At 31.2% G+C, this 27,841-nt stretch overlaps 1 long non-coding RNA gene across 5 annotated transcripts; it reads left to right on the top strand.

Moving 5' to 3' along the window:
* The first annotated feature begins 1,489 nt into the window (after positions 1–1,489).
* LOC126749614 (uncharacterized) lies at positions 1,490–27,679 on the top strand. 5 transcript variants are annotated; one of them, XR_007665180.1, is made up of 5 exons: positions 1,490–1,506; positions 11,531–11,672; positions 11,743–11,876; positions 11,933–12,205; positions 19,505–19,785. It is a non-coding gene; the product is annotated as an uncharacterized LOC126749614 (long non-coding RNA). The 5 variants fall into 5 exon arrangements; XR_007665179.1 differs by lacking the exon at positions 1,490–1,506 and adding an exon at positions 10,592–11,369 and having other exon boundaries at positions 19,505–19,722; XR_007665182.1 differs by lacking the exon at positions 1,490–1,506 and adding an exon at positions 10,592–11,369 and having other exon boundaries at positions 11,549–11,672; positions 19,505–19,722.
* The last annotated feature ends 162 nt before the right edge of the window (positions 27,680–27,841 follow it).

Below are 27,841 nucleotides of genomic sequence, written 5' to 3' on the forward strand. Positions count from 1 at the left end.
CGTCAATGAGTTTCAGAAAAATCGGCCCGGTCAGTTTTCCACAACGACTTAATCAAATTTTTTTCGTCAAAAAACGGTTTTTTGCCACGCCCACCCCTTCGGGGTGGGCGTGGCAAAAAATTTTTTTCACCGTTATATACTCTCATCCTTCCTACATATAACGGTAAAAACCCGAAAGAAAAATTCGCCATAGAAAAAAAGTTATTAGCGTTTTTGTGTCGAAAGTCGGAACCTCCGCCAATTTTTGTCGGTGCGTTCTTACAATACGCGAAGCGTATTGTAACAAGTAGACGCTTCGCGTCTACTTTAGTCCGTGGGGACCAGTAGAAATTTTTAAAATTTTTGTCAGTACTACAAAAAAAAAATCTCCAAAATTATCCAAGGAGTGCCCTAAACACGCAGTGGGGAAGAGACCTGCCGTATCCTCATAAGGCTCTGAGTTCAAACCTTAGCCTCGGCATGGTGCTCTATCCAACTTTTTCTTTTTTTAGTACTTCGAAAAAATTAACATCTATAGTAAATCCAAAAATCTCATCCATTATTCTCTAAGAGACCAACATACAAAATTGACGAAAAACAAAGAAAAACACAAAGTCACGGTCTCACAACATGTAATTAAACGGGCTACACGTGTTTCGCTCTAGTTAGAGCATCATCAGGCCTTTAGAAGCCATCCACACACTTATGCTGTAACTGATGATGCTCTAACTAGAGCGAAACACGTGTAGCCCATTTAATTACATTTTGGGAGACCGTGACTTTGTGTTTTTCTTTGTTTTTCGTCAATCTATAGTAAATGCAGAGAGAAAAGGGAAGGTCTTATTATATATTATAATCAGAAATAAATTTCATGGAAATATTACTTACTTATTTCTGGGTATCATGCTTCAGAGAACCATGATGTGTTACAATACGCTCCGTTCTTTAATTTTAGTTTAGTAGAAAATATTCTCAAAACCTGCATATATCAAAATTATGTCAAGGTTCTAAAATGAATCGGTAATAAAATCGTAAACCAGATCAACATTGGAAATAATTTAAAAAATTTGCTTTGGTCCGATTGAAAAAAGTACTATACTACCAAATAGTTACATCTATTCTGTAGCAATAAAAGTTATAAAATTCTGTCTATTATTAATTTTAATATTATAAAGTGTATCGTTTAACTCTTAGCCATTATTTACAATTTAATTGTTAATTATGCCTAAAAAAACGAATTAACAACTTTGGTATTGTTTGGAAGGTAAACAGCTTAATTCCTTTATGTAAAGCCACCTTAACATGTTTTTGCATAATTCTGACTCACGTTGGTTGCTATCGGGCTTAAGCCATAAAAATCGAAGAAAAAAAGAAGAAGACGCCCACTTTCACTTGTCATTTCAATGTCACTTTCCGGCCCACAAGCATAAACGCCACCGGCAACGGGAGTTCCCAAAATCGAAACAAATGTTGGAAGATATTTTTAAGTTTCCACATCTTTCTTACTTTTCTATATGAAAATAAAATGTAAGTATCACAATTAAACACATACGAAAGTTTTTTTTTTAAATTCAGTTTCATAATTACCAATTTTTAGTGAATAATCCTGAAATTTATGAAAACACATACATTTTAAGGTTATGTCATAATATTTTGATTGTTATATTTGTGTTATATTTTGTTTTTGTGATTTTAGTGGACTACACCAACAAAGGTTATGTGTTTTGCACCAGATTGAAAGCATCATAGCGAAAAACGGACCTGTCATTTCTTTAAATTTCCAAAAGAGCCCCTGGAAAAAGAAAAATTAATATCTCTGCTAAGGAATACTAAGGTATTTTTACTAAATCTTTCATTTTTTTTAATATCTAAATGAGGTATTCTATAAATTTTGTTCCTTGTAGGCAAATGGATAAAAAACCTTCAGTCCATGCATTGGTATGTAATTAATATAATATTGACTAAAATACAATGAATGGCCTCACTACTTTTCCACATGCAAAGAGGTTAACCAAGGAGAAATTAAAGAAATTGTCAGAAACCTAGGTAGGTCTATACTTCCAACTTATCTTTATTTATTCCGAAGCTTGATTTTTTTCAAAATAATTTAGGTAAATACAGAATTGCTTAGTACAAACTTATCTATACCCAGTACAAGTTTGTCCACTTCTTTGAAGCATGGTACTTTAAACAGAGAAACTGTCAACGATTTGGTAGAAGGTGAGCCCATGTCAAATTCCAGTAAGAGACATGATTTCAATTTTGCACCAACAGCAGAGCCGAAATTCATTTTACTTATTAAGTTTTGCAAATTAAGTTTTTCATATGAGCATATAAAAAATATTCATAACAAAGTTCAGTTGTATACAGGTTTGACATGTAATAAATATTTTGTAACCTTATTTAATAATAGTAATCTTATAAGTTAATTAGTTTTATACATTATTTAACTAATAATTGTATAGTTCACATAGAATAGATAGAAATTAAATGTACATATATAAAAAATTTTATTAAGATAAGGAGAACATGTATTAAAGCATAACACATAATATAGACACACATGTAATATCTTTATTAAAAATTATAATTGTATGTTATGTAACATTAGAGCCTAAAAACATTAAGGAGAATAAAGGTTGTTATTGGCAAATGACAATATTATTTTCTCTATTTCCTACATTTTTGGTGAAGGGAATAGGCTTTGCCCTAAGAAGCCAGGTTAAATCAAGAGCAAAAAAGTTTATGTCTCATGAGTGTAAGTAAAGTAAACCTTTCTATTGAAAAGGACATCCAAGATTAAAAAAAATATACTAAAAATATTAATGTTAATTCTTTAGCGACATCTAGGGTGGATATGCTGAATCAACTCATCAATTAATTCACTGTCGTACTGATGAAAGTTATGGCGTATTCACCAAAGTATGCAGATAATCGCTGAATTCAAAATAATTTCATTTGCGTTTTCAAATTATGCTTCAAATTCAAAACTTCTTTTTGTACCTTAAAGACCATTCAAAACTTAGTAGAAAAGTTTAATAAGTAAATTTTCCACGATTTATACGTGCCACAAGATAAAGGGAAAAGAGGGTCCCGTTTATTAGGGTATTGGGATAAGACAACCAGGTTTTTATGTCGATTTTTTTTATTTTCCATTTTTATTTTGAAAAGCAATTATAATAAAATATAAAAAGAATTAACATGAAAAGAATCGGTAATAAAAGAAACTATTAACGAATTAAATCGAAGCTATAGGGGCCGAGATATTAGTAAAAATGTGGGAAAAACAAAAGAAAATTGGTTTTTTCCCACGGTAATTTTTTTTTTTTTTTAATGATTATTGACAAATTTTAGAGTAAGCCCTAAACTAACAATTTCCAGTAAAAAAACTAAATAAAAAAATAATTTTTTTTTTGGTCGAAAATCGAAAGGGGTATACCCACGAAAAATTTCAAAAAAATGATTTTTATTTTTTTCTAAATTAACTGTAAGTCTGAGAACTTTTTGTTTCCAACAAAAGTTCTTAGGAATTTTACGAGGTATTCGCATGTCAAAATAAATCGGTTCTAGCTATTATAGAATCGGAGAAACTTGAAAAAAACTGTAAAATATAAATATCAAATTATCAAGAGCCCTATGGAAAAATATCAATTTTTTATTTTTCTATCCTGCACTACTTCAGAGTACCTTTAAAAAAGGTTATTACCAATTTGACTCTAAAATGAATAAAAACCCTATTTCTTTGCAATTTTCGATTTTCGAACAAAATCCGGGGTCAAAATGACCATTTTTTCAAAATATGCTCCGAATTCAAAATTTCTTTTTTCTGGTTAAAGACCATTCAAAAACTAGTAAAAAAGCTTTATGACAAATTATTCCACGATTCATACGAGTGCCACAATATAAATAGAAAGATTAGGTCCAATAAGAATTCATGTTTGGGGATAAGAAAACCGGGTTTTTTCGTGGATTTTTTTGATTTTTCAGTTTTATTTTTGAAAGCAAATAGTAATAAAATATCAAAAGAATTGACAGGAGAAGAATAAGAAATAAAAGAAATCATAAACGAATTGAATCGAAGCTATAGAAGCCGAGATATAAGTAAAAATGTGGGAAAAATAAAAGAAAACTTCCTTTTTCCCACCGTACAATTTTTTTTTCCTAAAATGATTATTGGCAAATTTTCAAGTAGGCCCTAAACTAACAATTTCCAGTAAAAAAACTCAATAAAAAAAAAAAAATTTTTTGTTCGAAAATCGAAAGGGGTACACCCACGAAAATTTTCGAAAAAATGATTTTTATTTTTTTCTGAATTAACTGTGAGTCTGAGAACTTTTTGTTTCAAACAAAAGTTCTCGGGAATATTACGAGGTATCCGTATGTCAAAACGAATCGGTTCTAGCTATCATAGAATTGGAGAAAATTGAAAAAAACTGTAAAACATAAATATCGAATTATCAAGGGCCCTATGAAAAAATATCAATTTTTTATTTTTCTATCCTACACTACTTCAGAGTACCTTTAAAAAAGGTTATTACCAATTTGACTCTAAAATGAACAGAAACCCTATTTCTTTGCAATTTTCGATTTTCGAACAAAATCCGGGGTCAAAATGACAATTTTTTCAAAATATGCTCCGAATTCAAAATTTCTTTCTTCTGCTTAAAGACCATTCAAAAACTAGTAAAAAAGCTTTATGACGAATTTTTCCACGATTCATACGAGTGTCACAATCTAAAGAGAAAGATCAGGTCCCATAAGAAGCAATGTATTAGGATAAGAAAAAGTGGTTTGTTTCTTGTTTTTTTTTTTAATTTTTATTTTAAAAGGCAATTATAATAAAATAAAAAAAATTTAAAGAATAGAAAACGAATAAAAAATTTATCAACTTATTGAATTGAAGCTATAAAAGCCGTGATATCAGTAATATAGTAAAATAATACAAAAAATACACCTTTTTTTGACAACGCATCAATGTCTTTTTTTTCTAAATTGATAAACTATTTATATAAATTTATTACCAATTTAGCAACCCCCACTAAAAGAACCCTAACTAAAATAAAACTATTATTACTATTATTTTTTTTCCAGATATTTATACCTTGTCTTAACCTTTATGCTGCTATTACTATTATTATAATATTATCTTTCTTGTAAATGTCCTTAAACCTTAAAACACCCTTTATAATACGATTACTATAATTATAAATAATATTTTCCTTATGAAAGCACTAAAACCCTAAAATATGCTGACGATTAATATTACTTTTATTATAAATAATATTCTCCTTATTAATGCACTTAAACTTTAAAACACCCTGTAGATTAATATTACTATTATTATAAATATTATTTTCCTTATAAATGCCTTAAAACCTTAAAACCCCCGGTATATTCCGATTACTATTAAGACAAATAATATTTTCCTTATAAATGCCTTAAAACCTTAAAACCCCCCGTATAATTCTATTTATAGTCGAAGTCGTTTATAATAGTCAGTGACGTCAGAAAAAACCAACAAGCAACACAACTAGAGTGGCTTAAAATAATATTTAATTCCCTAAATACAAAATCCATTGAAAGCCGGTGACACGCGCCTACTCCAATTGTGTAAACTCAGTGGTTGTTGTCATAGTCCCGCCTTGCTCGCATAAAGTGCGCAGTGGTGCCAAATATATTACTCGTCCTTTTCTCTCTTGTTTCGCGGTAAATGGGGGCAGCGAGATAAACAGTCATTACTTTTAACAGAATGGCAACGCCTATAAACGCAGACACATGCTTTCCTTGTTATACGTTTATTTGATACATCCCATGGGCGTGTTTGCGGGTTTATTGTTTAATTTAGTGTTGTTACAGTTGCTTGCGTTATTATACGTTATTATAATAAATAATATATATATTAATATATATATTATTTATATTAATATAAATAATATATATTATAAATTTATTTTATTACTTATAATATTATTAATTTACGGTATTTTTTTTCGGTGTTTAATACGGTGTTTTTGTTAAATATGGAAAACAAAGAACCTCCGACAAGTTGTGTCCCGCCGCCTGCCAAAAAAGCAAAAAGACATTATTTCACTTCTGCGGAATATCAACTAGTTAAAACTGTATATGAAAGTGTTCGTGCTAAAAATCCCGATTTGTCGGTTGAGGACGCGGCAGAATTATGCAGAAATTTGACAAAAGTTAGTTCCAGAACAGTTTTTAGGTCTCTTAAAGTTAATGAAAACAAAAAAAGTAGAAAAAAAGGGGCAGGAAAAAAATTGTTCTAGATGAGGGCATAAAATATATCATTAGACGAAAAAAGCACGGATTTTTTTTTCGAAATGAGATGCCAACTATTAAGAAAATTAAGTGAAAATTAAAACTTGATAGTGACAATTATTTACCTAAAATTTCCGTTGGTGTTTTAAAGCGAACTTACGCGACCTAAATTTTCGTTATTTGGAACCGGAAAAGTTTTTTGATTGACAAAAAAGAGATTGTTTTGTGGCGAAGGAAATATTTAGATGAAATTCGTAAACATCGGCGCGAACAGTGGCGAAGCGTGAACTTTTTTTTCGGGTAGACAAAGAATAAAAATCGTTAATTAGAAAAAAATGTGGTATTCAATATTATTCACTTTAATGAAATAGAGAATGAAAGCGCATGAAATATTAACTCAAAGAGAAAAATTATGTAGTGATATAAAAAAGAAAAAAAAAATTACTACTAGCATAAAAAGATAGATAGATAAAAATAAATACTACTTATAACTTATAAATCCATAATATCCATTATTTTAAAATTAATTAAAGACAAATAAAAACACAACTAAAATACAATTGCCAATATCGAACAGTCGTTCCACTAAAAACCACTAAAAAAACCTTTCCTATACACCCAAAAATAAAAATACTTATTATTAAATTACTATAGCACGCGTCCGCATCAAATGCCAAATGCGAAATGCAGATTGATCAAAAGCGTGTCCATAAGCAATAACCCTCAACAGCATAATAAAATAGCTGGTCGATTTCGATAGAACACATCTCGTGAGAGTCTTTCCCGCGAGTAAATTTTGCATACGTAATAGGGTGAATACTGATACGGCCGGACCTCTGTCACCTGCTTGATGCGTATATGGTTCGATTAGATGCTCCAAATTTCGGAAGACAAATATCAATGTGTCTTCCTGGGGCTCGTATACATTAATTGGGTGTCAGCCTGCATTTTTATTTCAATTGATGCGTCAGGCGGGGCGAGCCTTATATATTATAGATAGATAGATATTATAGCCGTTTAGATACTATATAATAATAGTAAGGAGAGCGACTACGTTCTGTGTTAATTTTTTTTAAAATTTTAATTCAACAATTACATGAAATAATTACGTAATAAATTAATGACAAATAACTGGATAATTTTGGGTAGACAGTGTCTACCTTGTCTACTCGTACGCTTCGCCACTGGGCGCGAAGGAAGAAAAATTTATTATACCGATGAAACATGGCTTAATGAAGGACACACCCGTGGAAAAGTATGGCAAGACTTAAATGTAACAAATTTACGGCAAGCTTTTCTTGATGGGCTTTCCACGGGTTTGAAATCGCCTTCTGGAAAAAGTCGTCGTCTAATTATTACCCATATAGGTAGTGACTCTGGATTTTTGGAAGGAGGTCTGAATGTTTTTGAATCCAGAAAATCGGGAGACTATCATGAAGACATGAACGCTGAGGTTTTTGAAAAATGGTTTTCGTCCGTGTTGAACTGTATGCAGCCCGGTTCAGTTATAGTGATAGACAATGCACCTTATCATAGTCGGCCAGTGGAAAAAATACCCACGACTGCTTGGCGAAAAAATGATATAAAAGATTGGTTAAAATCAAAAGGCGATATAAAATTTGACGAAGACATGCTTAAGGCACAATTGCTTGATATTGTTCCTGTCCACAAAGCACAATATATTAAATATGTGGTTGATGAAATGGCGCGAGACAGTGGGGTTACAATATTGCGGTTACCGCCGTATCATTGTGAACTTAACCCGATAGAACTTATATGGGCACAAATAAAAGGGCGAAGTGTAAATGACCTTAAAGTGTTATTAAATGAAGCTATCGGTAATGTAACACCCACCAACTGGCAAAAGTGCATCGAACATGTGGTGAAAGAGGAGCAAAAAATCTGGGATTTGGATAATCACATTGAAGTTGTTGTGGAACCACTTATTATCACTCCTGGCTCTGAAAATAGTGATAGCGATGATTCTTCTTCAAGTTCTTCTGATGAAACCTCTGATAGCAATTAACGCGTTTTAACCATTATAGAGGTACAATATTTATTATTTAAAACTTGTTTATTGCAACAAAGTTTCCTTCATTTATTGAACTACATACATTTATAATTTCATTATACCTATTATAAATTAATTATTATTTATAATTTTATTATAAATTACACTAAATATTTTCATTACAATAATCGAGACAATAATATTGAAATCATAATAAAATTATTATGTGCTTAAATAAATAATAATTTATATAATATACTAAAATCACTTTTTAAAAATGTCTACGCCGCTGCTAGCTACGTCTCTCACCGCGCAACCGTCTCGGTGGCCCTAATGCTAACGATGAGTCACTGACTATTATAAACGACTTCGACTATATATACTATTATTATCCTCATAAATGTTCCATAATATCAATACCCTCCGTATATTTCAAATATATATTTATTAATATTTATATTCGTTTTATTTATCCTAATAATTTATCAAGAAACCGCGTAAAATTGTCCCCATAATACTAATAATATTCATTAATAAAATAACTCATGACGTCACGAGACGAACACTACGCGTTTATAATTGTTGCCAGACCTCCTCCATCCTTCTCTCAAACCGCTTTTCCTACTCTAACTCGTAGCGCAAACGGGCCGAATTTGCCGCCACAAAACCCCGAAAACCCCGCGCTTACGTCATCAGACCATGTGCGACTCGATAGTGACGTCGTCCGTATGCCTTTACATTGGGTCAATTTGGTGCTGGACCGCCAACGTTATTGTACCATGAGCTGGCTCCCTGTGTCTCGAGGGTATGACTGGTTGATTGGAACGGCTTATTTTTGGGGGTTTTTCTTAAATAACAGCTCGTTGCGGAAAAAACGGTAACATTTGAAGAAAAACGGTTTTTAGTGGATTATAGCCAGATAGTGTCCGGTGATTTCAGAAAAAAAATGGTTTTCGTAGGTGTCATAGGTATGCCGGTATAAAGCGTCAAAGTTAAAAAAAGGTGTAGAGCAAAAACCGCTCTACGTAGAAGACTGTAGACTATGTCGAAAAATAGCATTGAAAAAGTTCTTAAAATGCTGAAAGTTTGAAATTTCTAGGTGCTGCCAATAAAGAGTTATTAAGAAAAGTAGAAAAAAACGGTCAAAAAAAGGCTCAAAAAGGGGTTTATATTTGTTAACACAGCTCACCCTGTATAATATGTAGCACCATGAATAATACCTCTATTTAATCCTAAAGGATTAAGCTTTCAAACGGTGTAAACAAAAAAAATTAAAAAAATTTTTTAGAAGTAGAAAAAAATTTATTTCTCGAAAAATTCACTTTTTTTTTTTTCGAAAAAAAAAATTTTAAGTTTGAGCTCGTTTATCTCGGAAGGAGTTTCTTTTGGAAAAAAATAGTTTTAATAAAAAAGAAAGCTACATTTACGTAGAAAAGGGCTGTTTTATTCGCATTGTCGGGAACATTACCGTTTAGGCCCCACAGCCGTTTAAGTCCGCGAGGTACCGCGCAAAAAGTTCAAAATTCATTCACAGAAAAATCCGACTTCTAAAGGGTTTATCTTAAAAAGCGCCCTTTGGGAGTTGCTTTGCATAAAGGCCTTTGACGTCAATGAGTTTCAGAAAATTTGGCTCAGTCAGTTTTCCACAAGTTGCTGCACCGACTGTTTTCGCGAAAAAAGCGGTTTTTTTGCCACGCCCGCCCCTTCGGGGCGGCATGGCCAAAAAAAATTTACATCATCACGTAGCCTTAACCTTCCCACATAAAACGGTGAAAACCAGAAAAAAAAAATTCGCCATAGAACAAAAGTTATTAGCGTTTATGTGTCGCAAGTCGGAACCTCCACCATTTTTTTCCGGTGCGTTCTTACAATACGCGAAGCGTATTGTAACAAGTAGACGCTTCGCGTCTACTTTAGTCCGTGGGGACCAGTAGAAATTTTAAAAATTTTTGTCAGTACTACAAAAAAAAAATCTCCAAAATTATCCAAGGAGTGCCCTAAACACGCAGTGGGGAAGAGACCTGCCGTACCCTCATAAGGCTCTGAGTTCAAACCTTAGCCTCGGCATGGTGCTCTACCCAACTTTTTCTTTTTTTAGTACTTGGAAAACATTAACATCTATAATAAATCCAAAAATCTCATCCATTATTCTGTAAGAGACCAACATACAAAATTGACGAAACACAAAGTCACGGTCTCACAACATGTAATTAAACGGGCTACACGTGTTTCGCTCTAGTTAGAGCATCATCAGGCCTTTAGAAGCCATCCACACACTTATGCTGTAACTGATGATGCTCCAACTAGAGCGAAACACGTGTAGCCCGTTTAATTACATGTTGTGAGACCGTGACTTTGTGTTTTTCTTTGTTTTTCGTCAATCTATAGTAAATACAGAGAGAAAAGGAAAGGTCTTATTATATATTATAATCAAAAATAAATTTCATTGAAATATTACTAACTTATTTCTGGGTATCATGCTTCAGAGAACCATGATGTGTTACAATACGCTCCGCTCTTTAATTTTAGTTTAGTAGAAAATATTCTCAAAACCTACATATATCAAAATTATGTCAGGGTTCTAAAATGAATCGGTAATAAAATCGTAAACCAGATCAACATTGGAAATAATTTAAAAAATTTGCTTTGGTCCGATTGAAAAAAGTACTATACTACCAAATAGTTACATCTATTCTGTAGCAATAAAAGTTATAAAATTCTGTCTATTATTAATTTTAATATTATAAAGTGTATCGTTTAACTCTTAGCCATTATTTATAATTTAATTGTTAATTATGCCTAAAAAAACGAATTAACAACTTTGGTATTGTTTGGAAGGTAAACAGCTTAATTCCTTTATGTAAAGCCACCTTAACATGTTTTTGCATAATTCTGACTCACGTTGGTTGCTATCGGGCTTAAGCCATAAAAATCGAAGAAAAAAAGAAGAAGACGAAGAGACTTTCACTTGTCATTTCAATGTCACTTTCCGGCCCACAAGCATAAACGCCACCGGCAACGGAAGTTCCCAAAATCCAAACAAATGTTGGAAGATATTTTTAAGTCTCCGCATCTTTCTTACTTTCCTATATGAAAATAAAATGTAAGTATCACAATTACACACATACAAGTTTTTTTTTTTAATTCAGTTTCATAATTACCAATTTTTAGTGAATAATCCTGAAATTTATGAAAATACATACATTTTAAGGTTATGTCATAATGTTTTGATTGTTATATTTGATTTTGTTTTTGTTATTTTAGTGGACTACACCAACAAAGGTTATGTGTTTTGCACCAGATTGAAAGCATCATAGCGAAAAACGGACCTGTCATATCTTTAAATTTTCAAAAGAGCCCCTGGAAAAAGAAAAATGAATATCTTTGCCAAGGAATAGGTACTAAGGTATTTTTACTAAATCTTTCATTTTTTTTAATACCTAAATGAGGTAATTTATAAATTTTGTTCCTTGTAGGCAAATGGATAAAAAACCTTCAGTCCATGCATTGGTATGTAATTGTTGACAAAAATACAATGAATGGCCTCACTACTTTTCCACATGCAAAGAGGTTAACCAAGGAGAAATTAAAGAAATTGTCAAAAACCTAGGTAAGTATATACTTCCAACTTATTTTTATTTATTTCAAAGCTTGATTTTTTTCAAGGTAAATACAGAATTGCTTAGTACAAACATATCTATACCCAGTACAAGTTCGTCCACTTCTTTGAAGCATGGTACTTCAAACAGAAACACTGTCAACAATTTTGTAGAAGGTGAGCCGGTGTCAAATTCCAGTAAGGGACATGATTTCAATTTTGCACCAACAGCAGAGCTAAAATTCATTTTGCCGCAAAAAACTGGAGGATGTGAAAGAAAAAAGTGCAGAAGTTAAAATTAAGTTTTTCATATGAGCACATAAAAAATAATCATGACAAAGGTCAGTTGTATACAGGTTTGACATGTAATAAATATTTTTGTAATCTTATTAAGTTAATTAGTTTTATATATTATTTAAATAATAATTGAATACTTCACATAGAATATGCAGAAATTATATGTACATATATAAATTTTTTTATTAAGATAAGGACAACATGTATTAAAGCATAACACATAATATAAACACACACGTAATATCTTCATTAAAAATTATGATTGTATGTTATGTAGCATTAGAGCCTAAAAACATTAAGGAGAATAAAGGTCGTTATTGGCAAATGACAATATTATTTTCTCTATTTCCTACATTTTTGGTGAAGGGAATAGGCTCTGCCCTAAAAAGCCAGGTTAAACCAAGAGCAAAAAAGTTTAGGTCTCATGAGTGTAAGTAAAGTAAACCTTTCTATTAAAAAGGCCATCCAAGATAAAAAAAAATATACTAAAAATATTAATGTTAATTCTTTAGCGACATCTAGGGTGGATATGCTGAATCAACTCATCAATTAATTCACTGTCGTACTGATGAAAGTTATGGCGTATTCACCAAAGTATGCAGATAATCGCTGATTTCAAAATAATCTTATTTGCGTTTTCAAATTATGCTTAAAATTCAAAACTTCTTTTTTTACCTTAAAGGCCATGCAAAACTTAGTAGAAAAGTTTATTAAGTAAATTTTCCACGATTTATACGTGCCACAAGATAAAGGGAAAAGAGGGTCCCATTTATTAGGGTATTGGGATAAGACAACTAGGTTTTTATGTCGATTTTTTTTATTTTCCATTTTTATTTTGAAAAGCAATTGTAATAAAATATAAAAAGAATTAACAGGAAAAGAATCGGTAATAAAAGAAACTATTAACGAATTGAATCGAAGCTATAGAAGCCGAGATATTAGTAAAAATGTGGGAAAAACAAAAGAAAACTGGTTTTTTCCCACGGTACAATTTTTTTTTTTTTTAAATGATTATTGACAAATTTTAAAGTAAGCCCTAAACTAACAATTTCCAGTAAAAAAACTCAATAAAAAAAAAATTTTTTTTTTGGTCGAAAATCGAAAGGGGTATACCCACGAAAAATTTCGAAAAAATGATTTTTATTTTTTTCTGAATTAACTGTGAGTCTGAGAACTTTTTGTTTCAAACAAAAGTTCTCGGGAATATTACGAGGTATCCGTATGTCAAAACGAATCGGTTCTAGCTATTATAGAATCGGAGAAAATTGCAAAAAACTGTAAAACATAAATATCGAATTATCAAGAGCCCTATGGAAAAATATCAATTTTTTATTTTTCTATCCTGCACTACTTCAGAGTACCTTTAAAAAAGGTTATTACCAATTTGACTCTAAAATGAACAGAAACCCTATTTCTTTGCAATTTTCGATTTTCGAACAAAATCCGGGGTCAAAATGACCATTTTTTCAAAATATGCTCTGAATTTAAAATTTCTTTTTTCTGGTTAAAGACCATTCAAAAACTAGTAAAAAAGCTTCATGACAAATTTTTCCACGATCCATACGAGTGCCACAATATAAATAGAAAGATTAGGTCCCATAAGAATTCATGTTTGGGGATAAGAAAACCGGGTTTTTTCGTGGATTTTTTTGATTTTTCAGTTTTATTTTTGAGAGCCAATAGTAATAAAGTATTAAAAGAATTGACAGGAGAAGAATAAGAAATAAAAGAAACCATAAACGAATTGAATCGAAGCTATAGAAGCCGAGATATAAGTAAAAATGTGGGAAAAACAAAAGAAAACTTCCTTTTTCCCACCGTACAATTTTTTTTTCCTAAAATGATTAATGGCAAATTTTAAAGTAAACCGTAAACTAACAATTTCCAGTAAAAAAACTCAATAAAAAAAAAATTTTTTTTTTGGTCGAAAATCGAAAGGGGTATACCCACGAAAAATTTCGAAAAAATGATTTTTATTTTTTTCTGAATTAACTGTGAGTCTGAGAACTTTTTGTTTCAAACAAAAGTTCTCGGGAATATTACGAGATATCCGTATGTCAAAACTAATCGGTTCTAGCTATCATAGAATCGGAGAAAATTGAAAAAAACTGTAAAACATAAATATCGAATTATCAAGAGCCCTATGGCAAAATTTTAATTTTTTATTTTCCTATCCTGTACTACTTTAGAGTACCTTTAAAAAAGATTATTACCGATTTGACTCTAAAATGAACGGAAAACCTATTTCTTTGCATTTTTCGATTTTCGAACAAAATCCGGGTCAAAATGACCATTTTTTCAAAACATGCTCCGAATTCAAAATTTCTTTTTTCTGGTTAAAGACCATTCAAAAACTAGTAAAAAAGCTTTATGACAAATTTTTCCACGATCCATACGAGTGCCACAATATAAATAGAAAGATTAGGTCCCATAAGAATTCATGTTTGGGGATAAGAAAACCGGGTTTTTTCGTGGATTTTTTTGATTTTTCAGTTTTATTTTTGAGAACCAATAGTAACTGGATATAAAAAGAATTGACAGGAGAAGAATAAGGAATAAAAGAAACCATAAACGAATTGAATCAAAGCTACAGAACCCGCGATACTATAGTAAAAATGTGGGAAAAACAAAAGAAAACTGGTTTTTTCCCACCGTACAATTTTTTTTCCTAAAACGATTATTGGCAAATTTTAAAGTAAGCCCTAAACTAACAATTTCCAGTAAAAAAGCCCAATAAAAAAATAATTTTTTTTTTGGTCGAAAATCGAAAGGGGTATACCCACGAAAAATTTCGAAAAAATGGTTTTTATTTTTTTATAAATAAACTATAACTCTGATAACTTTTTGTATTAAATAAAAGTTCTTGGGTATATTAAGAGGTATTCGCCTGTCAAAACGAATTGGTTCTAGCTATTATAGAATCGCAGAAAATTGAAAAAAACTGTAAAACATAAATATCGAATTATCAAGAGCCCTATGGCAAAATTTTAATTTTTTATTTTCCTATCCTGTACTACTTTAGAGTACCTTTAAAAAAGATTATTACCGATTTGACTCTAAAATGAACGGAAAACCTATTTCTTTGCATTTTTCGATTTTCGAACAAAATCCGGGTCAAAATGACCATTTTTTCAAAATATGCTCCGAATTCAAAATTTCTTTTTTCTGGTTAAAGACCATTCAAAAACTAGTAAAAAAGCTTTATGACAAATTTTTCCACGATTCATACGAGTGTCACAATCTAAAGAGGAAAATCAGGTCCCATAAGAAGCAATGTATTAGGATAGGAAAAAGTGGTTTGTTTCTTGTTTTTTTTTTTTAATTTTTATTTTAAAAGGCAATTATAATAAAATAAAAAAAATTTAAAGAAAAAAAAAACGAATAAAAAAATTTATCAACTTATTGAATTGAAGCTATGAAAGCCGTGTCCTCAATACTATAGTAAAAAAAATATAAAAATACACCTTTTTTTGACACCGCATCAATGTCTTTTTTTTCTAAATTGATAAACTATTAATATAAATTTATTACCAATTTAGCAACCCCCACTAAAAGAACCCTAACTAAAATAAAACTATTATTACTATTATTTTTTTTCCAGATATTTATACCTTGTCCTAACCTTTATGCTGCTATTACTATTATTATAAATATTATCTTTCTTGTCAATGTCCTTAAACCTTAAAACACCCTTTATAATATGATTAATATAATTATAAGTAATATTTTCCTTATAAATGCCTTAAAACCTTAAAACCCCCCCGTATAATTCTATTTATATACTATTATTATCCTCATAAATGTTCCGTAATATCAATACCCTCTGTATATTTCAAATATATATTTCTTAATATTTATATTCATTTTATTTATCCTAGTAATTTATCAAGAAACCGCGTAAAATTGTCCCCATAATACTAATAATATTCATTAATAAAATAACTCATGACGTCACGAGACGAACACGACGCGTTTATAATTGTTGCCAGACATCCTCCATCCTTCTCTCAAACCGCTTTTCCTACTCTAACTCGTAGCGCAAACGGGGCCGAATTTGCCGCCACAATACCCCGAAAACCCCGCGCTTACGTCATCTGGCCATGTGCGACTCGATAATGACGTCGTCCGTATGCCTTTACATTGGGTCAATTTGGTGCTGGACCGCCACCGTTATTGTACCATGAGCTGGCTCCCTGTGTCTCGAGGGTATGACTGGTTGATTGGAACGGCTTATTTTTGGGGGTTTTTCTTAAATAACAGCGCATTGCGGAACAACGGTAACATTTGAAGAAAAACGGTTTTTAGTGGATTATAGCCAGATAGTGTCCGGTGATTTCAGAAAAAAAATGGTTTCCGTAGGTGTCATAGGTATGCCGGTATAAAGCGTCAAAGTTAAAAAAAGGTGTAGAGCAAAAACTGCTCTACGTAGAAGACTGTAGACTATGTCGAAAAATAGGATTTAAAAAGTTCTTAAAATGCTGAAAGTTTGAAATTTCTAGGTGCCGCCAATAAAGAGTTATTAAGAAAAGTAGAAAAAAACGGTCAAAAAAAGGCTCAAAAAGGGGTTTATATTTGTTAACACAGCTCACCCCGTATAATACGTAGCACCATGAATAATACCTCTATTTAATCCTAAAGGATTAAGCTTTCAAACGGTGTAAACAAAAAAAATTAAAAAAATTTTTTAGAAGTAGAAAAAAATTTATTTCTCGAAAAATTCACTTTTTTTTTTTCGAAAAAAAAAATTTTAAGTTTGAGCTCGTTTATCTCGGAAGGAGTTTCTTTTGGAAAAAAATAGTTAAGATAAAAAAGAAAGCTACATTTACGTAGAAAAGGGCTGTTTTATTCGCATTATCGGGAACATTACCGTTTAGGCCCCACGGCCGTTTAAGTCCGCGAGGTACCGCGCAAAAAGTTCAAAATTCATTCACAGAAAAATCCGACTTCTAAAGGGTTTATCTTAAAAAGCGCCCTTTAGGAGCTGCTTTATATAAAGGCCTTTAACGTCAATGAGTTTCAGAAAAATCGGCCCGGTCAGTTTTCCACAACGACTTAATCAAATTTTTTTTGTCAAAAAACCGTTTTTTGCCATGCCCACCCCTTCGGGGTGGGCGTGGCGAAAAAATTTTTTCACCGTTATATACTCTCATCCTTCCTACATATAACGGTAAAAACCGGAAAAAAAAATTCGCGATAGAACCAAAGTTATTAGCGTTTATGTGACGCAGGGTCCGAAAATCCCTCAATTTAGCTGGATGCGTTCTTACAATACGCGAAGCGTATTGTAACAAGTAGACGCTTCGCGTCTACTTTGGTCCGTGGGGACCAGTAGAAATTTTTAAAATTTTTGTCAGTACTACAAAAAAAAATCTCCACAATTATCCAAGGAGTGCCCTAAACACGCAGTGGGGAAGAGACCTGCCGTATCCTCATAAGGCTCTGAGTTCAAATCTTAGCCTCGGCATGGTGCTCTACCCAACTTTTTCTTTTTTTAGTACTTCGAAAAAATTAACATCTATAGTAAATCCAAAAATCTCATCCATTATTCTCTAAGAGACCAACATACAAAATTGACGAAAAACAAAGAAAAACACAAAGTCACGGTCTCACAACATGTAATTAAACGGGCTACACGTGTTTCGCTCTAGTTAGAGCATCATCAGGCCTTTAGAAGCCATCCACACACTTATGCTGTAACTGATGATGCTCTAACTAGAGCGAAACACGTGTAGCCCGTTTAATTACATGTTGTGAGACCGTAACTATGTGTTTTTCTTTGTTTCTCGTCAATCTATAGTAAATACAGAGAGAAAAGGGAAGGTCTTATTATATATTATAATCAGAAATAAATTTCATGGACATATTACTTACTTATTTCTGGGTATCATGCTTCAGAGAACCATGATGTATTACAATACGCTCCGCTCTTTAATTTTAGTTTATTTATATTCTCAAAACTTGCATATATCAAAATTATGTCAGGGTTCTAAAATGAATCGGTAATAAAATCGTAAACCAGATCAACATTGGAAATAATTTAAAAAATTTGCTTTGGTCCGATTGAAAAAAGTACTATACTACCAAATAGTTACATCTATTCTGTAGCAATAAAAGTTATAAAATTCTGTCTATTATTAATTTTAATATTATAAAGTGTATCGTTTAACTCTTAGCCATTATTTATAATTTAATTGTTAATTATGCCTAAAAAAACGAATTAACAACTTTGGTATTGTTTGGAAGGTAAACAGCTTAATTCCTTTATGTAAAGCCACCTTAACATGTTTTTGCATAATTCTGACTCACGTTGGTTGCTATCGGGCTTAAGCCATAAAAATCGAAGAAAAAAAGAAGAAGACGAAGAGACTTTCACTTGTCATTTCAATGTCACTTTCCGGCCCACAAGCATAAACGCCACCGGCAACGGAAGTTCCCAAAATCCAAACAAATGTTGGAAGATATTTTTAAGTCTCCGCATCTTTCTTACTTTCCTATATGAAAATAAAATGTAAGTATCACAATTACACACATACAAGTTTTTTTTTTTAATTCAGTTTCATAATTACCAATTTTTAGTGAATAATCCTGAAATTTATGAAAATACATACATTTTAAGGTTATGTCATAATGTTTTGATTGTTATATTTGATTTTGTTTTTGTTATTTTAGTGGACTACACCAACAAAGGTTATGTGTTTTGCACCAGATTGAAAGCATCATAGCGAAAAACGGACCTGTCATATCTTTAAATTTTCAAAAGAGCCCCTGGAAAAAGAAAAATGAATATCTTTGCCAATGAATAGGTACTAAGGTATTTTTACTAAATCTTTCATTTTTTTTAATACCTAAATGAGGTAATTTATAAATTTTGTTCCTTGTAGGCAAATGGATAAAAAACCTTCAGTCCATGCATTGGTATGTAATTGTTGACAAAAATACAATGAATGGCCTCACTACTTTTCCACATGCAAAGAGGTTAACCAAGGAGAAATTAAAGAAATTGTCAAAAACCTAGGTAAGTATATACTTCCAACTTATTTTTATTTATTTCAAAGCTTGATTTTTTTCAAGGTAAATACAGAATTGCTTAGTACAAACATATCTATACCCAGTACAAGTTCGTCCACTTCTTTGAAGCATGGTACTTCAAACAGAAACACTGTCAACAATTTTGTAGAAGGTGAGCCGGTGTCAAATTCCAGTAAGGGACATGATTTCAATTTTGCACCAACAGCAGAGCTAAAATTCATTTTGCCGCAAAAAACTGGAGGATGTGAAAGAAAAAAGTGCAGAAGTTAAATTAAGTTTTTCATATGAGCACATAAAAAATAATCATGACAAAGTTCAGTTGTATACAGGTTTGACATGTAATAAATATTTTTGTAATCTTATTAAGTTAATTAGTTTTATATATTATTTAAATAATAATTGTATACTTCACATAGAATATGCAGAAATTATATGTACATATATAAATTTTTTTATTAAGATAAGGACAACATGTATTAAAGCATAACACATAATATAAACACACACGTAATATCTTCATTAAAAATTATGATTGTATGTTATGTAGCATTAGAGCCTAAAAACATTAAGGAGAATAAAGGTCGTTATTGGCAAATGACAATATTATTTTCTCTATTTCCTACATTTTTGGTGAAGGGAATAGGCTCTGCCCTAAAAAGCCAGGTTAAACCAAGAGCAAAAAAGTTTAGGTCTCATGAGTGTAAGTAAAGTAAACCTTTCTATTAAAAAGGCCATCCAAGATAAAAAAAAATATACTAAAAATATTAATGTTAATTCTTTAGCGACATCTAGGGTGGATATGCTGAATCAACTCATCAATTAATTCACTGTCGTACTGATGAAAGTTATGGCGTATTCACCAAAGTATGCAGATAATCGCTGAAAAATAATTTTATTTGCGTTTTCAAATTATGCTTAAAATTCAAAACTTCTTTTTTTACCTTAAAGGCCATGCAAAACTTAGTAGAAAAGTTTATTAAGTAAATTTTCCACGATTTATACGTGCCACAAGATAAAGGGAAAAGAGGGTCCCATTTATTAGGGTATTGGGATAAGACAACTAGGTTTTATGTCGATTTTTTTTATTTTCCATTTTTATTTTGAAAAGCAATTGTAATAAAATATAAAAAGAATTAACAGGAAAAGAATCGGTAATAAAAGAAACTATTAACGAATTGAATCGAAGCTATAGAAGCCGAGATATTAGTAAAAATGTGGGAAAAAGAAAAGAAAACTGGTTTTTTCCCACGGTACAATTTTTTTTTTTTTAAATGATTATTGACAAATTTTAAAGTAAGCCCTAAACTAACAATTTCCAGTAAAAAAACTCAATAAAAAAAAAATTTTTTTTTTGGTCGAAAATCGAAAGGGGTATACCCACGAAAAATTTCGAAAAAATGATTTTTATTTTTTTCTGAATTAACTCTGAGTCTGAGAACTTTTTGTTTCAAACAAAAGTTCTCGGGAATATTACGAGGTATCCGTATGTCAAAACGAATCGGTTCTAGCTATTATAGAATCGGAGAAAATTGCAAAAAACTGTAAAACATAAATATCGAATTATCAAGAGCCCTATGGAAAAATATCAATTTTTTATTTTTCTATCCTGCACTACTTCAGAGTACCTTTAAAAAAGGTTATTACCAATTTGACTCTAAAATGAACAGAAACCCTATTTCTTTGCAATTTTCGATTTTCGAACAAAATCCGGGGTCAAAATGACCATTTTTTCAAAATATGCTCTGAATTTAAAATTTCTTTTTTCTGGTTAAAGACCATTCAAAAACTAGTAAAAAAGCTTTATGACAAATTTTTCCACGATCCATACGAGTGCCACAATATAAATAGAAAGATTAGGTCCCATAAGAATTCATGTTTGGGGATAAGAAAACCGGGTTTTTTCGTGGATTTTTTTGATTTTTCAGTTTTATTTTTGAGAGCCAATAGTAATAAAGTATTAAAAGAATTGACAGGAGAAGAATAAGAAATAAAAGAAACCATAAACGAATTGAATCGAAGCTATAGAAGCCGAGATATAAGTAAAAATGTGGGAAAAACAAAAGAAAACTTCCTTTTTCCCACCGTACAATTTTTTTTTCCTAAAATGATTAATGGCAAATTTTAAAGTAAACCGTAAACTAACAATTTCCAGTAAAAAAACTTAATAAAAAAAAAATTTTTTTTTTGGTCGAAAATCGAAAGGGGTATGTATACCCACGAAAAATTTCGAAAAAATGATTTTTATTTTTTTCTGAATTAACTGTGAGTCTGAGAACTTTTTGTTTCAAACAAAAGTTCTTGGGAATATTACGAGATATCCGTATGTCAAAACGAATCGGTTCTAGCTATCATAGAATCGGAGAAAATTGAAAAAAACTGTAAAACATAAATATCGAATTATCAAGAGCCCTATGGCAAAATTTTAATTTTTTATTTTCCTATCCTGTACTACTTTAGAGTACCTTTAAAAAAGATTATTACCGATTTGACTCTAAAATGAACGGAAAACCTATTTCTTTGCATTTTTCGATTTTCGAACAAAATCCGGGTCAAAATGACCATTTTTTCAAAACATGCTCCGAATTCAAAATTTCTTTTTTCTGGTTAAAGACCATTCAAAAACTAGTAAAAAAGCTTCATGACAAATTTTTCCACGATCCATACGAGTGCCACAATATAAATAGAAAGATTAGGTCCCATAAGAATTCATGTTTGGGGATAAGAAAACCGGGTTTTTTCGTGGATTTTTTTGATTTTTCAGTTTTATTTTTGAGAGCCAATAGTAATAAAGTATTAAAAGAATTGACAGGAGAAGAATAAGAAATAAAAGAAACCATAAACGAATTGAATCGAAGCTATAGAAGCCGAGATATAAGTAAAAATGTGGGAAAAACAAAAGAAAACTTCCTTTTTCCCACCGTACAATTTTTTTTTCCTAAAATGATTAATGGCAAATTTTAAAGTAAACCGTAAACTAACAATTTCCAGTAAAAAAACTTAATAAAAAAAAAATTTTTTTTTTGGTCGAAAATCGAAAGGGGTATACCCACGAAAAATTTCGAAAAAATGATTTTTATTTTTTTCTGAATTAACTGTGAGTCTGAGAACTTTTTGTTTCAAACAAAAGTTCTTGGGAATATTACGAGATATCCGTATGTCAAAACGAATCGGTTCTAGCTATCATAGAATCGGAGAAAATTGAAAAAAACTGTAAAACATAAATATCGAATTATCAAGAGCCCTATGGCAAAATTTTAATTTTTTATTTTCCTATCCTGTACTACTTTAGAGTACCTTTAAAAAAGATTATTACCGATTTGACTCTAAAATGAACGGAAAACCTATTTCTTTGCATTTTTCGATTTTCGAACAAAATCCGGGTCAAAATGACCATTTTTTCAAAACATGCTCCGAATTCAAAATTTCTTTTTTCTGGTTAAAGACCATTCAAAAACTAGTAAAAAAGCTTCATGACAAATTTTTCCACGATCCATACGAGTGCCACAATATAAATAGAAAGATTAGGTCCCATAAGAATTCATGTTTGGGGATAAGAAAACCGGGTTTTTTCGTGGATTTTTTTGATTTTTCAGTTTTATTTTTGAGAACCAATAGTAACTGGATATAAAAAGAATTGACAGGAGAAGAATAAGGAATAAAAGAAACCATAAACGAATTGAATCAAAGCTACAGAACCCGCGATACTATAGTAAAAATGTGGGAAAAACAAAAGAAAACTGGTTTTTTCCCACCGTACAATTTTTTTTCCTAAAACGATTATTGGCAAATTTTAAAGTAAGCCCTAAACTAACAATTTCCAGTAAAAAAGCCCAATAAAAAAATAATTTTTTTTTTGGTCGAAAATCGAAAGGGGTATGCCCACGAAAAATTTCGAAAAAATGGTTTTTATTTTTTTATAAATAAACTATAACTCTGATAACTTTTTGTATTGAATAAAAGTTCTTGGGTATATTAAGAGGTATTCGCCTGTCAAAACGAATTGGTTCTAGCTATTATAGAATCGGAGAAAATTGAAAAAAACTGTAAAACATAAATATCGAATTATCAAGAGCCCTATGGCAAAATTTTAATTTTTTATTTTCCTATCCTGTACTACTTTAGAGTACCTTTAAAAAAGATTATTACCGATTTGACTCTAAAATGAACGGAAAACCTATTTCTTTGCATTTTTCGATTTTCGAACAAAATCCGGGTCAAAATGACCATTTTTTCAAAATATGCTCCGAATTCAAAATTTCTTTTTTCTGGTTAAAGACCATTCAAAAACTAGTAAAAAAGCTTTATGACAAATTTTTCCACGATTCATACGAGTGTCACAATCTAAAGAGGAAGATCAGGTCCCATAAGAAGCAATGTATTAGGATAGGAAAAAGTGGTTTGTTTCTTGTTTTTTTTTTTTTAATTTTTATTTTAAAAGGCAATTATAATAAAATAAAAAAAATTTAAAGAAAAAAAAAACGAATAAAAAAATTTATCAACTTATTGAATTGAAGCTATGAAAGCCGTGATCTCAATAATATAGTAAAAAAAATATAAAAATACACCTTTTTTTGACACCGCATCAATGTCTTTTTTTTCTAAATTGATAAACTATTAATATAAATTTATTACCAATTTAGCAACCCCCACTAAAAGAACCCTAACTAAAATAAAACTATTATTACTATTATTTTTTTTCCAGATATTTATACCTTGTCCTAACCTTTATGCTGCTATTACTATTATTATAAATATTATCTTTCTTGTCAATGTCCTTAAACCTTAAAACACCCTTTATAATATGATTAATATAATTATAAGTAATATTTTCCTTATAAATGCCTTAAAACCTTAAAACCCCCCGTATAATTCTATTTCCATACTATTATTATCCTCATAAATGTTCCGTAATATCAATACCCTCTGTATATTTCAAATATATATTTCTTAATATTTATATTCATTTTATTTATCCTAGTAATTTATCAAGAAACCGCGTAAAATTGTCCCCATAATACTAATAATATTCATTAATAAAATAACTCATGACGTCACGAGATGAACACGACGCGTTTATAATTGTTGCGAGACATCCTCCATCCTTCTCTCAAACCGCTTTTCCTACTCTAACTCGTAGCGCAAACGGGCCGAATTTGCCGCCACAATACCCCGAAAACCCCGCGCTTACGTCATCTGACCATGTGCAACTCGATAGTGACGTCGTCCGTATGCCTTTACATTGGGTCAATTTGGTGCTGGACCGCCAACTATTTTGTACCATGCGTTGGCTCCCGTGGTGTCGACGGTATGACTGGTTGATTGGAACGGCTTATTTTTGGGGGTTTTTCTTAAATAACAGCGGGCCTCCGGAAAATGGTAATATTTGAAGAAAAACGGTTTTTAGTGGATTATAGCCAGATAGTGTCCGGTGATTTCAGAAAAAAAATGGTTTCCGTAGGTGTCATAGGTATGCCGGTATAAAGCGTCAAAGTTAAAAAAAGGTGTAGAGCAAAAACTGCTCTACGTAGAAGACTGTAGACTATGTCGAAAAATAGGATTTAAAAAGTTCTTAAAATGCTGAAAGTTTGAAATTTCTAGGTGCCGCCAATAAAGAGTTATTAAGAAAAGTAGAAAAAAACGGTCAAAAAAAGGCTCAAAAAGGGGTTTATATTTGTTAACACAGCTCACCCCGTATAATACGTAGCACCATGAATAATACCTCTATTTAATCCTAAAGGATTAGGCTTTCAAACGGTGTAAACAAAAAAAATTAAAAAAATTTTTTACTAGTAGAAAAAAAATAATTTCTCGAAAAATGCACTTTTTTTTTTTTCAAAAAAAAAAAATTTACGTTTGAGCTCGTTTATCTCGGAAGCAGTTGCTTTTTGAAAAAAATTGTTTTAACAAAAAAGATAACTACATTCACGTAGAAAAGGGCTGTTTTATTCGCATCATCATGAAGGTCACCGTTAAGGCCCCACCAATGTTTATGTCCGCGAGGTACCGCGCAAAAAGTTCAAATTTCATTCACAGAAAAATCCGACTTCCAATGGGTTTTTTTTTTTAAGCTCCCCTTCTGCACTGCTTCCCATGAAGGGCTTTGACGTCAGTGAGTTTCAGAAAATTCGGCTCAGTCAGTTTTTCACAAACCTCTGCAGCGGCTGTTTTCGCGAAAAATGCAGTTTTTTGCCACGCCCGCCCCTTCGGGGCGGCGTGGTCAAAAAAAATCTACACCGTCACGTAGCCTCAACCTTCCCACATAAAACGGTGAAAACCAGAAAAAAAAATTCGCCATAGAAGCAAAGTTATTAACGTTTATGTGACGCAGGGTCCCGAAAATCACTCAACTATGTACGGTGCGTTCTTACAATACGCGAAGCGTATTGTAACAAGTAGACGCTTCGCGTCTACTTTAGTCCGTGGGGACCAGTAGAAATTTTAAAAATTTTTGTCAGTACTACAAAAAAAAAATCTCCAAAATTATCCAAGGAGTGCCCTAAACACGCAGTGGGGAAGAGACCTGCCGTATCCTCATAAGGCTCTGAGTTCAAACCTTAGCCTCGGCATGGTGCTCTACCCAACTTTATCTTTTTTTAGTACTTGGAAAACATTAACATCTATAATAAATCCAAAAATCTCATCCATTATTCTCTAAGAGACCAACATACAAAATTGACGAAACACAAAGTCACGGTCTCACAACATGTAATTAAACGGGCTACACGTGTTTCGCTCTAGTTAGAGCATCATCAGGCCTTTAGAAGCCATCCTCCACACACTTATGCTGTAACTGATGATGCTCTAACTAGAGCGAAACACGTGTAGCCCGTTTAATTACATGTTGTGAGACCGTGACTTTGTGTTTTTCTTTGTTTTTCGTCAATCTTTAGTAAATACAGAGAGAAAAGGAAAGGTCTTATTATATATTATAATCAAAAATAAATTTCATTGAAATATTACTAACTTATTTCTGGGTATCATGCTTCAGAGAACCATGATGTGTTACAATACGCTCCGCTCTTTAATTTTAGTTTAGTAGAAAATATTCTCAAAACCTGCATATATCAAAATTATGTCAGGGTTCTAAAATGAATCGGTAATAAAATCGTAAACCAGATCAACATTGGAAATAATTTAAAAAATTTGCTTTGGTCCGATTGAAAAAAGTACTATACTACCAAATAGTTACATCTATTCTGTAGCAATAAAAGTTATAAAATTCTGTCTATTATTAATTTTAATATTATAAAGTGTATCGTTTAACTCTTAGCCATTATTTACAATTTAATTGTTAATTATGCCTAAAAAAACGAATTAACAACTTTGGTATTGTTTGGAAGGTAAACAGCTTAATTCCTTTATGTAAAGCCACCTTAACATGTTTTTGCATAATTCTGACTCACGTTGGTTGCTATCGGGCTTAAGCCATAAAAATCGAAGAAAAAAAGAAGAAGACAAAGAGACTTTCACTTGTCATTTCAATGTCACTTTCCGGCCCACAAGCATAAACGCCACCGGCAACGGAAGTTCCCAAAATCCAAACAAATGTTGGAAGATATTTTTAAGTCTCCGCATCTTTCTTACTTTCCTATATGAAAATAAAATGTAAGTATCACAATTACACACATACAAGTTTTTTTTTTTAATTCAGTTTCATAATTACCAATTTTTAGTGAATAATCCTGAAATTTATGAAAATACATACATTTTAAGGTTATGTCATAATGTTTTGATTGTTATATTTGATTTTGTTTTTGTTATTTTAGTGGACTACACCAACAAAGGTTATGTGTTTTGCACCAGATTGAAAGCATCATAGCGAAAAACGGACCTGTCATATCTTTAAATTTTCAAAAGAGCCCCTGGAAAAAGAAAAATGAATATCTTTGCCAAGGAATAGGTACTAAGGTATTTTTACTAAATCTTTCATTTTTTTTAATACCTAAATGAGGTAATTTATAAATTTTGTTCCTTGTAGGCAAATGGATAAAAAACCTTCAGTCCATGCATTGGTATGTAATTGTTGACAAAAATACAATGAATGGCCTCACTACTTTTCCACATGCAAAGAGTTTAACCAAGGAGAAATTAAAGAAATTGTCAAAAACCTAGGTAAGTATATACTTCCAACTTATTTTTATTTATTTCAAAGCTTGATTTTTTTCAAGGTAAATACAGAATTGCTTAGTACAAACATATCTATACCCAGTACAAGTTCGTCCACTTCTTTGAAGCATGGTACTTCAAACAGAAACACTGTCAACAATTTTGTAGAAGGTGAGCCGGTGTCAAATTCCAGTAAGGGTCATGATTTCAATTTTGCACCAACAGCAGAGCTAAAATTCATTTTGCCGCAAAAAACTGGAGGATGTGAAAGAAAAAAGTGTAGAAGTTAAAATTAAGTTTTTCATATGAGCACATAAAAAATAATCATGACAAAGTTCAGTTGTATACAGGTTTGACATGTAATAAATATTTTTGTAATCTTATTAAGTTAATTAGTTTTATACATTATTTAAATAATAATTGTATACTTCACATAGAATATGCAGAAATTATATGTACATATATAATTTTTTTTATTAAGATAAGGACAACATGTATTAAAGCATAACACATAATATAGACACACACGTAATATCTTCATTAAA

This window comes from Anthonomus grandis, unplaced genomic scaffold (assembly GCF_022605725.1).
Source record: "Anthonomus grandis grandis unplaced genomic scaffold, icAntGran1.3 ctg00000379.1, whole genome shotgun sequence".
Taxonomy (NCBI): domain Eukaryota; kingdom Metazoa; phylum Arthropoda; class Insecta; order Coleoptera; family Curculionidae; genus Anthonomus; species Anthonomus grandis.